We start from the raw sequence: 17,160 nt of genomic DNA, 5'->3' as shown, positions 1-17,160 counted from the left end.
GGCTTCATCGTTACCAGTCCACCATTAATTTGGTCCATAGTCATTTTTAAAGTCTTTGTTGTTCATATACCCATCAATGTTCGGTCTCAAGACAACAAAGTTGTCAAACACCAAGGTCTATTTTACCTCCCCGTACTTTTGAAAAGGTATAATATTAGAGACTTATAATCGTGTACTTATGAGTACGAAAGGGGAATATAGACTCAGTTACGAAATATTTTCTTTCTTTCGCCTTCGCGCGTAATTTTCTCAGGGTAGTCTTTCTAATAAGATATACCCGCTTAAGCTTTACTATTTTGTTGATTCTAAGTATCTCAGGGACTCTACGCAACAACCTCCCTCTCTCCACGTACATACGCACGCAGTCACTTGAAAGAAACTTTATTTTGTTTGGCGCGCGCGTGGAGGTCACCTCTTCAGAAGTTACGTACCATCTTAAAGTAAAAGTATCTCTAGCCGTTTTGGCTTATACCAAGAATTTTTGAAAAGGAATATGTTTTGTATATGGTGGTCACCAAGAAGTGATATCTAGTTTATTAGGGAGAAGGTATATATTTGCCACATTTCCAGCTTTATCTCCAGTCCAAACGTAGGTCCGGAGGTAATCCCCGCCTCTAAATTACCACCAGCCTCTCATTGGTTCTTGAAAACTGACGTCAGCGCGACGTGAATGACGAAAATTACGTATTTTCCGACAGAGGAGAGGCGAAATAGCCCGGCCTCTTTTTACGTCCCCCCTTGTATTTTGAAAAGGGGACTAAGACTATGGCGCGCGAATACTTAGGCATCTTAACCTTCTCCCTAATAAGCTATATCACTTCTTGGTGGTAACGTAGAGGATATAGAGTAGAGGAGTAGGAGCTTTAGCCTTTACCAATACACAAGGGATTATCTCGCCAAATTTTTACTATTCATTTCGAGACGTAGCTAACCACGTGACTACCGAGAACCTGAAGTAGCTCCATAAAATTTAACGAGAACTGAATATGAACCCATGAAAAGTTCGGGAAAATGGTACTAGTAAAGACTAGAGGAAACGTTTAGTAATCATTATCATCTGCTAATTACGTTCACCCTCAACAACATAGCGCTACGGTTAATTGGACACTTCTACAAATACTGGTAGCTAGGAGGAGATAAGTTCAAAGGTCGTGTAGCCAGGATCTTAGGTAATTTCTTATGTTACAGAAACACTAAAAATTTTGAAGTGTTCTTCAATATTTATATAAATTGAATGCCAATTCTCTGAAGTTTAGGATCAATATATATCCTCTATCGAAGCCCCAAAAGTGTAACTTCTATAAAATACCCTCTAGGTATTGATTGCCGTAGTTATTTTTGTTGCTGTTAAAACTAAAATTTGAATGAGGCTTTTCCTTTGATGATTTCTTCGCTAAAAAAAGTCTAAATCCGTTTCTTTTTCATCTTGAAATATTTCGAGGGACACTTGAATTGAAATCAGGGGGTTTTAAAATCTTAAAAGAAAGAAAAAATAGCGTAGGTTGAGGTGAGAGACGCCACGCGAGCCAAAAATTGTTGAACTAGGCCCGGTTTTAATATTGCGAAGTAGTTTTTAAGTTAGGTCAAATGGGGCAACCCTCTTTTTATTTTTATGTCGAGATATTTCGTAAGGATCAATGCGGTTGAATTGAAGATGATACTTTTTAAGGATTTATTTTTTAATATTTGCCAGTTAGACAACAAAGGGTTTAAAACACAAATCAAGTACCGTTACATCGTTATAAGTTGTATTTTTTACAAAGAATGGACCAACACTGTGACGTATCGTTGAAGTACCATGCATCACTAAAGTGGAAAAATATAGATGGTGGCAAAACTACAAAAATTGTTGAACTAGACCTGGTTTTTGAAGGGTTAATATTAGGCTTAGCTAAGGACGGTCCGTTTTCATTACGTCAGACTCAAGTATGATCTAGAAATAAGTATCTAGGTTACCCCTTCACGTGACCTTCACACTGAACATGGTTGCATAAAGGTTAAAACACTTTTACAGGCTTTAAAAGCATTTTAAATTGAACAATAATTAGTTATGTTATTTGATTAGTAATTAAGGGTTCCTTAATCCGGATTTTTACTAAACTGATTGCGAATAATTTTCAATTAACTAATTAAATTATTACGCGTACATGGTATCTGAAATACGAATTTAATTTTAAAATCGAAATTATTTTTATTACAGGTGACGTTTTGAGGAAAAAAATAAAATTTGGCTCTAAAATTGAATCAACATCGTAAATAGCATGCATCCACGTGGGGAAATTCTACGCGATAAAACTAAAATTGAAGATGATCTCAAGGACTAAAGGAAGGTAGGAAAATTCTCTTTTAAACGTGCCAAGACTTATCAAATTCAATTGATGTTTAAAGAAGTTAGAATCAACTGATTATTATTGTACACTAAAATTCCCTGTATACTGGCTATGAGTAAAGTCAGGGTGCAGTGGAAAAGGTGGAGTATTATTCTAAATTTGTTCCTCCTTGTCACGTGGGTTACTGTTTATATATTGAGCTACTTATTGGCGCCCTCAATGCAGCACAAAATGTACTATTTTAAAAATGTATCGTACAGCCAAGGGACTCTTTTTAGTTATCAAGATTCTCACTAGAGGGCAGGTAGTTAGTAGCGCGAGTTTGCGTCAACTCTGATGATCCCACGTGGTAAGCGATAACCACGCTTTCCTTTTGTCCTTTAAAGTTCTGAGAGTTCTGATTTAAAAGGCGCCTACAATTTCTCTCCTTGTCAACTCTTCCCTGATAAGGTGTAAACATTATACCACTCAGTCATTGTCAATGGTAGCTAGCCTTTTTAAGAGTAGGTGTGATCCTTTAGGACAGTAAAAGGTACAGCGTTTATTACTATCTAGCAACTTGATTGTACAGTCGTTTTTGAACGTTTAAATCTCTTATGGAAGATTACTTAATACCTTAAGTTTATTAGATATATTCCATAAGTATGACAGTACCTATGCTTCGTAATGCTGTAGACATACTGAGAGCTAGTTCATATCAAGAACGACGCGAGAATTGACTACACTAGGATAATTTTGCAGTCCATTTTCAAAGTTCCAAGCTCCTATGGAAGATTACTAAATACCATAAGTTTATAAGTGATATATTCCATAAGTATGACACTACCTATACTTCGTAATGCTATAGACTTCTTACTGAGAGCTAGTTCATATCAAGAACGACAAGCGAGAATTGACTACACTCGGTTCATTTTGCAGGACTTCCATCTTCCTATTTAGTCTGTACTAAGCCTTTGACAGCGCCCAGTCACCAGGCGTCGCTTAGCTACAATCTATGACCTACCTAGGTCACTTCATGACAAGCTCCAGTTTGTAACCAGTGACAAACTTATGGACCATATGGTATGAACTTTTGATAATACAGAAGAATATAGTCATAGATTGCTTTAAAATCTAAATCTCACGAGCCACGGCGGATAAAAATGTGGAAAGAAAAAGTAGATAGTCAGCTTTATCGAAGGCCGTTCAAATTCCAAACACCCTAAATATGTCGGGTACCGGTTTCTTTTCATAAACGTGATGGGGATATGTAAGTGTATATAAAACCAAGCGCGCGACGGCTTAAATTTTTTCCATGACACGCTCCTCTCCTAGAGCTCTCTCTTGGCTAGCTGGTTGCGTGGTTCTACTCTACTCTACTCTACTCTCTATTCCTCTAGTTTCTTTTTAGAGAAACTCAAGGGGAAAATTCTTTCTATAGTTTCTATATCCCTAAGCTAAGTGAGAGAGCTACCGACCATCTCTCGTATAGCTGGGAGAATGACGTAGATGTAATTTCTAGTTTACTAAAAAAAATTATCAACTCATTCTACGATCGACGAATAAGCCTATTTAAAGGCGAAGAAGTGAGAATGCCAAATTTTGAATAAATTAAGAAGCGAGATTTATTCCATAGGGTTTTAAAATCGAATTTGTTTCTGATAAGTTTGCCATAAACTCAAAATCGCCCATATAACATCCCCCTTAATTTGTGGCAGACTTATCAGAAACACCCTGTATGTATTTCAAAAATTAAATTAACATCGTCTTTCAGTTTTGTACTTCTATTTGAGGGGGTCACTCGTAAAACACTCCAATGCTCTTAACTCGAAAACTGTATTCCTTGGGGCAAAATGCCATACAACCTTTTCGACTCAAAACTTTCAGTCGCTCCTTTTTTCAAATCAAATTACATCTTCAATTTAATGCATCTATTTTCCCACCGGATTAGCCATGGTTGACTCCATTTCGATCCCTGGCGATTAGAAAACTTGCAATCTCACCAAATCCGAGATTCAACAAAAATGACCTAATTTTCATTTATTTCAAAACCGACCCAAATCAGATTATTTCATTAATAAACCAAGTAATTTATAGTAAGAGACATTTGGAACGCTAAGAAAAATGTGTAGGCGGCAAGTGTGATGGTCATTGCAAGCGTCTTTTGGACAGTGGACTAGTTTATTACGTCACATAGATATTTCCTCGTATTTGGACATCTCAAGTGCAGCTCATTTTAGCAAACACATTATTTTGAGTCATTTATGTGACTAAATCACTTAATACTCAAGGAGAATCAACTATCACGTGTAGGATTAGATTCTTGCAAAATAAAGATTTCAATACTTAAAGCATGTTTTTGAAGAAATTAAGTAGCACTTGGTCAATAACTTGACTGCAGTTAGAGCGTGAAGACCTTGGTTATGATTAATATCAAAGTTACCTATTCAATTTTTCAATGCCATTTCGGAATCGGTATTATATTTAGAAAACATTCTTTGAAAGCTAAAGCTACCTAACAGAGACCTAAATAAAAAAATTCAACGATTACGCAATGTTCACTATACAACATGTCGGCCAATTCAATTTTCATGTGTGTTGACTCTAGTGTTGTTGACTCTGTTGGAGTTAGGAGCTCCCGTTGTATTATTGTTTCTTTTCACGCACGCTTTTAGGGCCTTGCGTAATAGTTGAATCATTGATTACTATCCTAGCAGCTACCTACAACCGATTTTTCTCCCTTGGGAAACAGAAAACACGAGGGAATAATCACTCCCAAATTACATGTACACACTGATTAATGGTTACGTGTGTAATCTATTTATGCATTTTTGAAGGTTAGGAGATTACTTGCGATGAGTGATTGGTCTCTCGGGAAAAGAGGAGAAAGGGTTTTTCAGATAACCCGATTTTTATAAACACCGAAAATAAAATTTTTAAATGTATTATAAAATCAAAGCATTTTTCAGAAATCAGGATCACATTTATACAGGGTGTTTCTGATAAGTCTAGCATAAATTAAGGGGAATTTTGTTCTTTGAATGATTTTGAGTCGAAAATGTACAAGCAAGAAGTGATTTCTAATTTATTCGGGAGAAGGTATAAATTCGCCACATTTCCAGCTTATCTCCACTCGAAACGTAGGTCCGAAGTTAATCCCCGCCTCTAAATTATAACTAGCATCTCATTGGTTCTTGAAAACTCACGTCAATGACGAAAATTAGGTATTTTCCGACTAAGGAGAGGCGAAATAGCCCGGCCTCCTTTTACGTCCCCCCTTGTATTTTGAAAGGAGGACTGGGACTATGGCGCGCGAATACTTAGGCATCTTATACCTTCTCCCTAGATATCACTTCTTGGTACAACTATGACATTTTGCCGTCCTGGCCACCGTTTTCGAGTTATGATTTGAGTGTTTTAGGGATTACCCCTTAATTAAATTAGAAATAATTGTCCAAATCAGTTTATTAATGAAATTTAAGGGGTCATCCATAAAATACTCCATCCAATCTTAACTCGAAAACAGTGGCCCGGACGGCAAAATGTCATAGAAATTACATTTTTGACTCAAAAACGATTTCCCAAAGAACATCCCCCTTCAGGATGCTCCGTTTTAACCCAAAGTCAAGAAGACGAATCTACTGATATTCATCCAAAAAAAAAGGGTTACTAAGGCATTTCACAGGACCTATTTCTATTAGTATTACTCCCTTGTTCTTTTTTAGAGATAAGAGAATACTGTAATGGCATTCAATGTTATCAAAGAATTGGGTTGAATATAATGGAAGACAGGTTACTGTCATCGCTATTAAACCTATGGGAAATGAGTTGTAATTTTTATCAGTCTATACTATAGCTAATAACCTTGGCTTGGGTATAGAAGAAAAAACAAAATTGCGTGTACGGGTAAATTTAATAACCTTAATTTAGACGATGGTTTAATTTCGGAACTCTTTTTTTTATTATTATTATTTATTACGAGTGGCTATACATATTATCATTATTAAGTTGCTTAGAGGGAAGTTGTAGAAGGATATATAAAAAAAGTTATTTCTGTCATAAATTGGTTTGGATGTATGTATATGCTAGTTAATTAATAATTAATACGAATTTATTTATTTCAACTTTAAATATATAACTATTAGCATAGGTTCATAAGTTATGTCCCATAAGTTTGTCACTGGTTACAAACTGGAGCTTGTCATGAAGTGACGTAGGTCATAGATTCGAGGTAAAGCGACGCCTGGTGAGGCGCTGTCAAAGGCTTACTACAGACTAAATATGAAGATGGACTGCAAAACTAACCGAGTGTAATCAATTCTCGCTAGTCGTTCTAGAACTAGCTCTCTCAGTAAGTCTGTAGCGTGCATTACGAAGTATAGGAACATATCTCAAACTTATATGGCGGCAAATCGAAGCCCTAAACCCTTAGGTCGACTCGCTCAGAACCGCGCTCAGAACACTAAAGAAACCTCGTTCACATTCGGGCACGTCGCGGCACAGGTTGCAAGCCACCCCAATGTCAGGTGGTTTCTAAGTTCAAATACATTACGCATGACGTCAAGGGTGATTGTTTCTATACATCCTCCCTTTCAGTTCAAGCAGAAAACCCAGTTTAAGATTCCAAGCACAGGAAATCTATTTATTCGTGGTTATATAGGGTAAAAGCAAAAGAGGCGGGGCTTCAAACGACTCCTCCCATATACATCTCCATGGTGGAGGATTTTACGAAGTAGAAGGTTAGTGGGGTAGTAATTATGATTGGTTAAGCGGAGGTCTGACGTTTTGTAGGAGGGGTTTATCCCTTACTGCCTTGTCCCTATAAATCTAATCTCAATCGACGTCGCCGATGCCAGTGTTATCTTTCTAATGTTATGGTTTCCCTCATGTCTGGAGTAACCAATTTTTCATCCTCATAGTATATTATTCTTAGTCATATGATAACTAGATAAATCTTAAACCTCAATTTTACAAAACCTCTAATGTTATGGGATGATTTCCGAAAGAAAAAAAAATACTAGAGAAAATAAAATAACATCTGATTCAACATCATCAAATCTAGTAAGACCCTTGAAACCTTTTACCGCATGGTACAGCGTCAGTTGTGCACAAAACGAAATAACACTTTACTTGGTATCAAATCTAGTAAGGCCCTTGAAACCTTTTACATCGTCAGTTGTGCACAAGACTAAATAACACTTTACTTCGTACATGACGTCAGTTCGCTACTAAAACACAACTATAATTTTTTTCTTTTACAGATAGCATACAAACCTTGTAACTGAGCCAAACCTTTTTGTAAACAAATAGAACTCAAAAAGGAAACGATTAAAATGAAGGCCAAAGAGTTTTGGCATTTTTGGCCCCAAATTTTACCCCTAAATTTTATAATATTTAATTACAACATATACCTAGGTAGAAATGTTTAATGAAATCAGAAAAAGGGATAACTGGAATTTGCCTCGAGGGAGAAAAACAGTACTCAAGGTTTTTTTTTTTTTTTTTTTCATTAATCTGGATCTACTTAAAGAGAGAAAAACAGTTGTACGTTTATAGAGCCTAAGATCATAGTCAACTGTTACTGTATTAATAGGCCTGAAGTGGAATTTACACCATTAAAGGCACAAACTCTCGCCAAGGTTTACACCAATTTACACCAAAATTTTACCACATTACAAACATCATATTCTTTATAAATGAGGAAAATTTCAAATCATTGAACCAAAAATTACTCCAGTTATAGACCATTTTCAAAAAAAAGGGGGGCGCTGTGTCGCCTGCTTGATATGTGGATCCAAAGACAACTAAGTAAAGCTTCCAAGTTACCAGTCCACCTAAGCCTTATTGTTAATTTAAAGTCTTATTTAACGTCTCTGTTCGTAAACATCCCGGATGGAGTTTCGTGTTAAGACAACGAACGTGGTCAAACATCAGAATCAGGCATTCATGGACTATTTTAACCCTGACCTTTGAAAATTGGTCTACTGCGTTATACATCATTGAACACAAAAGTCAAAAACATTGCAACGATCAGTTAATTGCACGAGGATTTCAATTTCCTTAAATTGTTCTTGCAATATTTACAACGATGCGTGCAAAGGCCCGATAAAAACAATTGTCAATACCATAAGTTTATAAGAAAGATATATTCCATAAGTATGACACTTCCTATACTAGGTAATGCAACAGACTTACAGCTCGAGCTAATTCGAGAACGACAAACAAGAATTGACTACACCCGGTTAATTTTGCAGTTCATCTAGTACTATTTAGTCTGTACTAAGCCTTTGACAGCGCCTCACCAGGCGTCGCTTTACAAGAATCTATGACCTGCGTCACTTCATGACAAGCTCCAGTTTGTAACCAGTGACAACCTATTTAGTCTGTACTAAGCCTTTGACAGCGCCTCACCAGGCGTCGCTTTACGAGAATCTATGACCTACGTCACTTCATGATAAGCTCTCAGTAACCAGTGACAACCTTTTTTGTCTGTACTAAACCTTTGACAGCGCCTCACCAGGCGTCGCTTTACAAGAACCTATAACCTGCGTCACTTCATGACAAGCTCTCAGTAACCATGCAGTAACAACCTATTTTGTCTGAACCAAGCCTTTGACAGCGCCTCACCAGGCGTCGCTTTACCTCAAATCTATGACCTGCGTCACTTCATGACAAGCTCCAGTTTGTAACCAGTGACAAACTTATGGAACATATCTTACGAACTTATGTCGATACTTGATAATTTGAATGATGATACAAGTTGAGTGAGAGAGACCGTATATAAACCGCTACACAACTCTTAGAAATTTGGCATTGAGAGAATCTTGATTTAAAGACTCGTGTAAATGCGCGAGAGATGAGACTGATATAAACTGAATACGACTGTTTGTAATCGACAAGGACAATTTCACAATGTTTTGGGGAAATGTACAAAACACTCGCTATAAGACGAATGAAAGGGGAAGCCAATCTATGGAGGGTGAAAGACTACTTATTTTTTATTGCAATAAATTTTATTGTTATCTACGATTGAACGTAAAGATGGCTGAATCAGGTGCGCAGCATTTTTGCGTAATCGTTCATGCACATTTTATCGTAGCTATACAACCTTTTTTGTTTTTGCTGGCATCAACAATATTTTTATCGAAATATTACGACTTTCGAGCCATTTAAAACTATAACGGGTTAAAAGTCTTTGTTTTGATTAGGTAATGGAACAGAGATATTATTCAAAAGAGTATAAGCTATAGTTAGGAAGAACGAGGTTACTAAGCCACGCCCATTTACCCTTTTTGGGTAAGTTCATTTGCGATTATAGTTTTGAGTCGTGTCCCTCAAATGATATTGGTCTAGGAGGATTCATACTGTATATAACAGGAGTCGAGGCTACTTGGTGATGCATTTTGTCCGTCAAGTATAGCCTGGCCTCCTGGTGTAAATGGTATCAATCCTTCTAGTCTGAAAACTACGTATTTATTCATTCCGACATTTTATTTTTAAAGGTAATGATAAATAGGTCAGTTTGTAGATGACGGTTACTAAGTCCCGCCCACGCATTACATTTAACTATTAAAGTTTCGACGTTAAGGGTCCCTGCATTATTAAATTGTAGTATTTTACGGATGGCCCCTTGAATTTAATTAATTAAGGGGTCATACCTAAAACACTCAAATCATAACTCGAAAACAGTGGCCCCTGACGCCAAAATGGAGATAGAAATTACATTTTTCGACTCAAAATTGATTTCCCAAAGAACATAACCCTTATCAGAAACACGCTGTATAAATTTGAAATTTAGTCTAAAAATTCAAATATACTCTATGAAGACCTATGCTAAGAGGGGCAACACATCGAGTAATAATTGCTGCCATATAATTTAATATTATAATAATAACATGTAATAAAATTTTACAGCATATTTATACTCTAAAAAAAAACCCGTATCTGAATGTCTCTAATTTTCTTTACATGTTATAGTATATTGCAAATTGTGGCGCGAGGTACAGAGTCGTCTTGTTGAACTCTTCGAAATCAGGATAAGATAATTCATATATGTATATATATATATATATAAAAAATCTTAAAGCTGGCTCGAGATAACACTCGAACCATTTATTATCAAAAATGGTGGAGAAACGCGTACACTTTTTTTTCCACCAAAAATCACTTTTTTTACTTTTCCAAATATTGGGCTAGTTACTTTAGAGTGGTACTGAGAGGGGAGGAGGTACGGGGACGTGACGTCATATTGTATGGCCTAAGCTGACGACTTCCAATATGGGCGCCAAAAACCGAGGTGTGACGTCACGAGAAAGTTCATAGTAGCATTAGAAATTTTTAGTCTTTCGATGTTACTTAAATCTTTTTGACCATAAATCTAAAAGTAATATATTTCAATCACCAATGTGAGGACGCTTAAACTGGGAATTAGCGAGATTACATTTGTATACAGACCGCAAAAGCGCGGAGCTCGCTTTGATCGCTCAGGAAGTTTTTATTTTAATTGAAATATCAAAATAATCCAGTTCAAACTATCTTAGTTTTGGTTTTTATTATATTTTATATAAAATGATAACAAGTACTTTACTCTTTACAGTCTGAGCTGTGCTACGAAATGGCTCAATTGGATTTCGAACTAGACCTTTTATGAGGTGACCTTTGACCCGAATATCTAATTATCTCAATATTAAAAAGAATCATAAAAATCAGTCATCTTTGAAAAAAAAACAAAAAAAATTCATCGACCTTGCCCTTTTAAATAGTTTAGTCACTTTTGGTGTCTATTTTTAAAATGTTTTTTTTTTTTTTTTTTTTTTTAACTTTTTTCCACTAAATTTGAGCGTGCGAGTGAATACAATACTAGACCTACAGACAGCAAATCTAACTGTACGTATGCGCGTTACATTTAGACCTAATCGTATATATATATAAATGGGTTTCATCACGCTAAACCCAAATAAATTTTCCTCTATCGTTCAAATATTGCGCCATTTCTAAGTTTATTCATTCGTTTTTGTGGCCATTCGGAATCCTTAATTAAGTTTGATAATTGCGCTATTTGGGAAAAGGGATAAATTACCAGGAAGTAGGAGTACCTGTACGGTACGGCAATCGGTGACTGGCGTTTTCAAGTTTACTTTATTAAGGATAAAATTCCAACTAAATATTACTTTTACTTTTCTAGACGTTGAATTGAAATGAAATGAAATGAAAATTATGAGGTTTCATTGAATTTTTTTGTTCTACGTTGTAGAATTCTCTTAAAATTGGAAAACGTATAATATTCTTTATATGAAACACTCGATATTCGAGGGGTTGCTATCGCGTTGGTCTATACGAGGGGCTAATCACTAACAAATCCCTGTACACCGGTTCCTGAATACGTGTAATCATTTTACAGTGTTGCCACGGGTCAGGGAAAACCTGGAAACAGGGAATTCGAAAATGGGCCGGAAAAGTCAGGGAATTTTAAAATTTTCAGCAAAGTCAGGGAATTTTATTTTAGTGGGTAAAATTTCTGGGGATAAGTCTTTATTGAAAGAGTAATGAAAGTTCCTCTTCATCCTCTCTTAACACAGAAAACTCTAGAGCAATCCTTAAAAATGTTTAGAATGGTTTTTGTAAAGTAAATGCTCTCTAAAAAATCTTTTAGGCTGTTATTTATAATTAAAAAGTTTCTTAATCATTTTGGTGCAACAAATACATTGGAAAACTTAATGTAGAGAGTTTATTTAATTATAAGCACTTAAAACGTGCAGGAAACATTTACACTTTCGGCCTAAAAGGTCAGGGAAAATCTCAGAAAAAGGTCAAGGAAAACCTGGAAAAGTCAGGGAATTTGGTTCTGAAAATTCCGTGGCAACCCTGTTTTAGTACTATCAAAGGCATTCAGGGTTGGCAAGTTTTTGCCAGGGGTGGAAAAAACCGCGGTTTTTACCTGGTAAAAACCGGGTGGCAAAAACTAATTTTTCCGCGGTTTTTACCGCGCGGTTTAAAACAGGTTAAAACCGGTGGCAAAAACCATTTTTTCCGCGGTTTTTTCCACTTTTTAAGGTTTTTTCCAGTTGCTATGTGAAGTATTTGACTAATTATTCGTTAAATATTTGCGAAAAACCTGGCAAATTTTAATACTAAAAATTTAATAGAGTAATAACCACCTCAAATTTAAAAATTAAAAATACTATTGTTATTTTTCTAACATAACAATAACAAACATCACGAAAATGCACTTAAAACTCGCTAGTTTACCACTTTGTAACCATGAATTTAGTTTTTGCCGGTTTTTACCGGTTTTTTCCACGTGTCCCGGCAAAAACTAGTTTTTTCCGGGTTTTTGCCAACCCTGAAGGCATTGCTTTTAAAGATTACGTGTAATAAATTTAGTACAATTAAGGGTAGTACAGCCGTGTACACTGATTAAACTGAGTATATATATTATGAACACCTGATTTCAGATTCGTCAATTTCTCTCATTTCATTCTAGATGTCGGCGGATTAGAAAACCTAATAACGCCCCTCCGACACTTCAACCTTCTAGGTAAAGCGGTTTGGGCTGGGCCTTTGCTTATCAGTCAGTCAGAACTTTGACTTGTCTAGATATAGACGTTCCTTTATCGAAAAAAATATTTCGTCGCGAGGAACTATGGGTATGCTGGCACGTCACACATTTTCTAGGTTGCGCAATTCGTTTAAAATGCACGGTATTAAGTCATTACAGAGTAGTTCAAATATTGATAGGCAAAGGTAAAGCCAGCCTTAAAACACCTGTCGAATGTTGCTTTTCCCTTAACAGCTTCTACCTGTTCAATTTATTTTCCACGCGCAAAGTTATACATCTAAATTCACTAAATTTCAAAAATTTACGTCGTCTGAACAAAATTTAGCGCAAAACGTTTTGGACTTTAAATAAATATTTAATATTATTAATATTTTAGTGTCCTATAATTCTGGAAAAGCGTCCTATAAAATCCTATATTTTCATGAAAAAATACCTATAATTCCTATAAATATTTTGGAAATTCGGCTAAAGGGCCTGAAATTTGGATTCCCTCCCATTGGACCGAAATCCCATTCAACCGAAACCAAAGAAGGGAGGTCCCATTGGACCTAAATCCCGCACCTTGGGCGGTTTACGAAAAGTGGAGATAGCCATGAATGGCTGCACTTAACGTTAGTGTACACTGCCTTGTTATCTCCGATAAAAACGAAGTAGCAATGAGTTAACCGTGGAATCGGTTTTAAAGGCTTATGTTAATTTAAGGGAAAGCTAAAATAAGCCGTAAACCGTAACATTTTCTTTAATGTTACTTAAAGTTACAAAATGCTTTAACTTGAATAAAAAGTCTAATAATTTTTTCTCTGTTTATTTCAACTTGGTTGTTTCAAATTGAATAGTGTTCTAAAGTAAGTTTCCAATGGTATTTTCATGAAAAGTACGAAACATTTACGTCGCTCAACCCAACCTAACCAAACCTAACCTAACATAACATAACAGTAATGTTTTGGAAAAGGCATATTATTTGAGAAGTCAATGAAGCTAAACATCAGAATTCAGGAAAAGGCGTAGCATTGTTAAATGATTTATAAAATATTACTAACCTAGCCTAACCGAACCTAACCTATCCTAACCTAACCTAACCAAACCTAACCAAACCTAACCTAACCAAACGTAACCTAACCAAACCTAACCAAACGTAACCTAACCAAACGTAACCTAACCAAACCTAACCAAACCTGACCTAACCTATCCTAACCTAACCTAACCTAACCTATCCTAACCTAACCTAACCTAACCTAACCTAACCTAGCCAAACCTAACCTAGCCAAACCTAACCTAACCAAACCTAACCTAACCAAACCTAACCAAACCAAACCTAACCAAACCAAACCAAACCAAACCAAACCAAACCAAACCAAACCAAACCAAACCAAACCAAACCAAACCAAACCAAACAGTAATGTTTTGGAAAAGGCATATTATTTGAGAAGTCAATGAAGCTAAACATCAATATTTTGGAAAAGGCGTAGCATTGTTAAATGATTTATAAAATATTACTAACCTAACCTAACCTGTCCTAAATCAACGTCACCCCGTTGCATTCGAATCGAAGGGATCTCCTTATCTTACGCAAATCCCAGGGGTTCGAAAACCCGCCGTTCCGCTAGTTTCTTATCTAGTTTGGCGTATTTCGGTTGAATGGGATTTCGGTTCATTGGGAATTCGGTCCATTGGGAGGATACCGAAATTTGCACTCTTAACCTTTTGTTACGAAACCTGCGTAATTGATCGACGTGTCAAAAAACGTTGCGCAACATCGGTCAATATTAAAGTAGAATGGCATTTCTTATTCATAAAAGTCAGGCTTGCTTTGCCTCTACACTGGAAAATACGCACGAACGTTGAAAGAAGTATCAACGCGTAGTACACGTTAATGTCATTCCACACTCGTTAATTCTAACACGCGATCATGATATACAGAAAAGAAAAAGTAGAATGAAACCATGAGCTATAATATCAACATAGTTCTCAAGCTGTCCAATTTCCCGCCTTATTCACTTTGCGTGTTGTCTTAATCCTTTACCTTTATATTATAAAATTCCATAAATTGGCTCAATAATGCAATAGCAAATTCTATAGAACCTAAATTCATTGATATTTATGGATTTATAAGGAGTTTGCGTGTGACTTCAGTTTCTTTTTCGCATTTCTGTGTGTGCGGCCAAGTTATGTTTTACAAACAACTTGGATTAAAAAATAGAATTTATATAGAATATCAATAAAAATCGATAAATATCGAAAATTGGCAGAAATTGTTGGCGAAATTGTGAGAAATAATAACAGGAATCGAGGGAAACCTTGAGAAATAAAAGAGAGAGTGTCTCGGGAGGGAAAACCTTGAGAAGCGCCAGAGAGAGAGAGAGTATCTCGGGAGGGAAAACCTTGAGAAGCGCCAGAGAGAGAGAGTATCTCGGGAGGGAAAACCTTGAGAAGCGCCAGAGAGAGAGTATCTCGGTAGGGAAAACCTTGAGAAGCGCCAGAGAGAGAGAGTATCTCGGGAGGGAAAACCTTGAGAAGCGCCAGAGAGAGAGAGAGAGTATCTCGGGAGGGAAAACCTTGAGAAGCGCCAGAGAGAGAGAGAGTATCTCGGGAGGGAAAACCTTGAGAAGCGCCAGAGAGAGAGAGTATCTCGGGAGGAAAAACCTTGAGAAGCGCCAGAGAGAGAGAGAGTGTCTCGGGAGGGAAAACCTTGAGAAGCGCCAGAGAGAGAGTATCTCGGGAGGGAAAACCTTGAGAAGCGCCAGAGATAGTCTCGGGAGGGAAAACCTTGAGAAGCGCCAGAGAGTCTCGGGAGGGAAAACCTTGAGAAGCGCCAGAGAGTGTCTCAGGAGGGAAAACCTTGAGAAGCGCCAGAGAGTGTGTCTCGGGAGGGAAAACCTTGAGAAGCGCCAGAGAGTGTGTCTCGGGAGGGAAAACCTTGAGAAGCGCCAGAGAGTGTGTCTCGGGAGGGAAAACCTTGAGAAGCGCCAGAGAGTGTGTCTCGGGAGGGAAAACCTTGAGAAGCGCCAGAGAGTGTGTCTCGGGAGGGAAAACCTTGAGAGAAATACCCCCAGAAAGAGTCAGAGGAAACCTTAAGAGAACCGAACCAGAGAGCATAGGATGAAAAACGAGAAATACTATAGGAAATTGTGGAGAATGTGGAGAATTCAACCAAAATACGGTGATTCAATCAAGAAACACAATCAACTACAATAATAGGAAACCAGGCGTATCTTATATGACGATTCAGACGAGTAAAATAACTAAGTGAATATAGTCAACCCTTTTTTATGATCTCAAGACAAGAAAGTCATAATAATCTAATAGGTATATATAGTAAACGGGGTAGGTAGTAAACATCTTCCAGAAGTACTTATAAAAGAAAAAGCGCACCTCCTTTCCGGGTCACTCTGGTCATCAGTATAAAGAAAGACGAAAGCTTAATACGATCGTGTAATACAAAACAGAAACGCCCATTCGATTCATGATTGGTCAATTTATCTTCGACCATTTATTGAGAAGGAAACCGATCTGAGTGTCCCTCGCTCGCTTGACCCAAAGAGTAAGTCAAACTTAACGTAAACGAAGTAAAGAAAAAACGAAATAGTCGTGGGTGAATAAGAAAAGCGGAAAGCTCTCCTCAATTGGACATTTCCTGCGTGCAATGGGCAATGAATGGGCAAGCAAAAAATAGAGGCAATAAGAGACGCCCAAGATCCGTCAAAGAGAGTCAGTTTTACGACGTCCAAAAAAAAATGGAGCCATACGAAAGTGTGGAGTAAAGAACTATGAAGTCGGAGTTGGAATTTGGAAAGGTCATATTAACGAAGTTACCAGCGAACGTGATCAGGTCACCAGGGTTATAGCCCAAGACCGACTTCGCGGTACAACGTGGCACAACCACCGGCTACCATTTACAAAAGCAAGTATGATTAAGCGTGGAGAGGTAATTGGGTGTGTTAAAATATAAAAACAAATATAGTTAGCAATAGATACTTTTCACTAAAATTCATCCCCGTCACTCAGCAGCGTCAGTGCAGCGTTGTCAGACCAGGACTTTTGTGAGTCAAGTTGGTCAAGTACTGATTCAAACTGAACTGCTAGCCTTTCACTCTACAATGTCTTGACTCACCAAGGGCCTGGCAACACTGGGGGAACGGCAAAAAACCCAAAGACTCCAAAAGAATGTAACTGGTTAAATTAGATGAAAACAAAGATAAATCAGAACGAGTTGGTCAAGTACTGTACTGATTCGAACTGAACCGCTAGCCTTTCTCTCTACGGTCAAGTACTGTACTGATTCGAACTGAACCG

At 37.1% G+C, this 17,160-nt stretch overlaps 2 protein-coding genes across 2 annotated transcripts in view; one reads left to right on the top strand and one right to left on the bottom strand.

Moving 5' to 3' along the window:
- LOC149610400 (uncharacterized) overlaps positions 1 to 17,160 on the top strand; it is a 177,466-nt gene that overhangs the window by 101,444 nt on the left and 58,862 nt on the right. Inside the window, exon 4 of the mRNA XM_089859537.1 lies at positions 2,201 to 2,330. The gene's annotated coding sequence lies outside the window, so the exon portion shown is untranslated. The remainder of the gene's footprint in view (positions 1 to 2,200; positions 2,331 to 17,160) is intronic.
- The window catches only part of foxo (forkhead box, sub-group O), a 92,265-nt gene that overhangs the window by 38,336 nt on the left and 36,769 nt on the right, over positions 1 to 17,160 (bottom strand). The window lies entirely within an intron of this gene.

The sequence above is a fragment of the Phalangium opilio genome, unplaced genomic scaffold, assembly GCF_054372755.1.
Source record: "Phalangium opilio isolate 3A_F unplaced genomic scaffold, DU_Popi_V2 ptg000329l_1, whole genome shotgun sequence".
Lineage (NCBI taxonomy): Eukaryota > Metazoa > Arthropoda > Arachnida > Opiliones > Phalangiidae > Phalangium > Phalangium opilio.
This window is presented reverse-complemented; position numbering and strand designations above follow the sequence as displayed.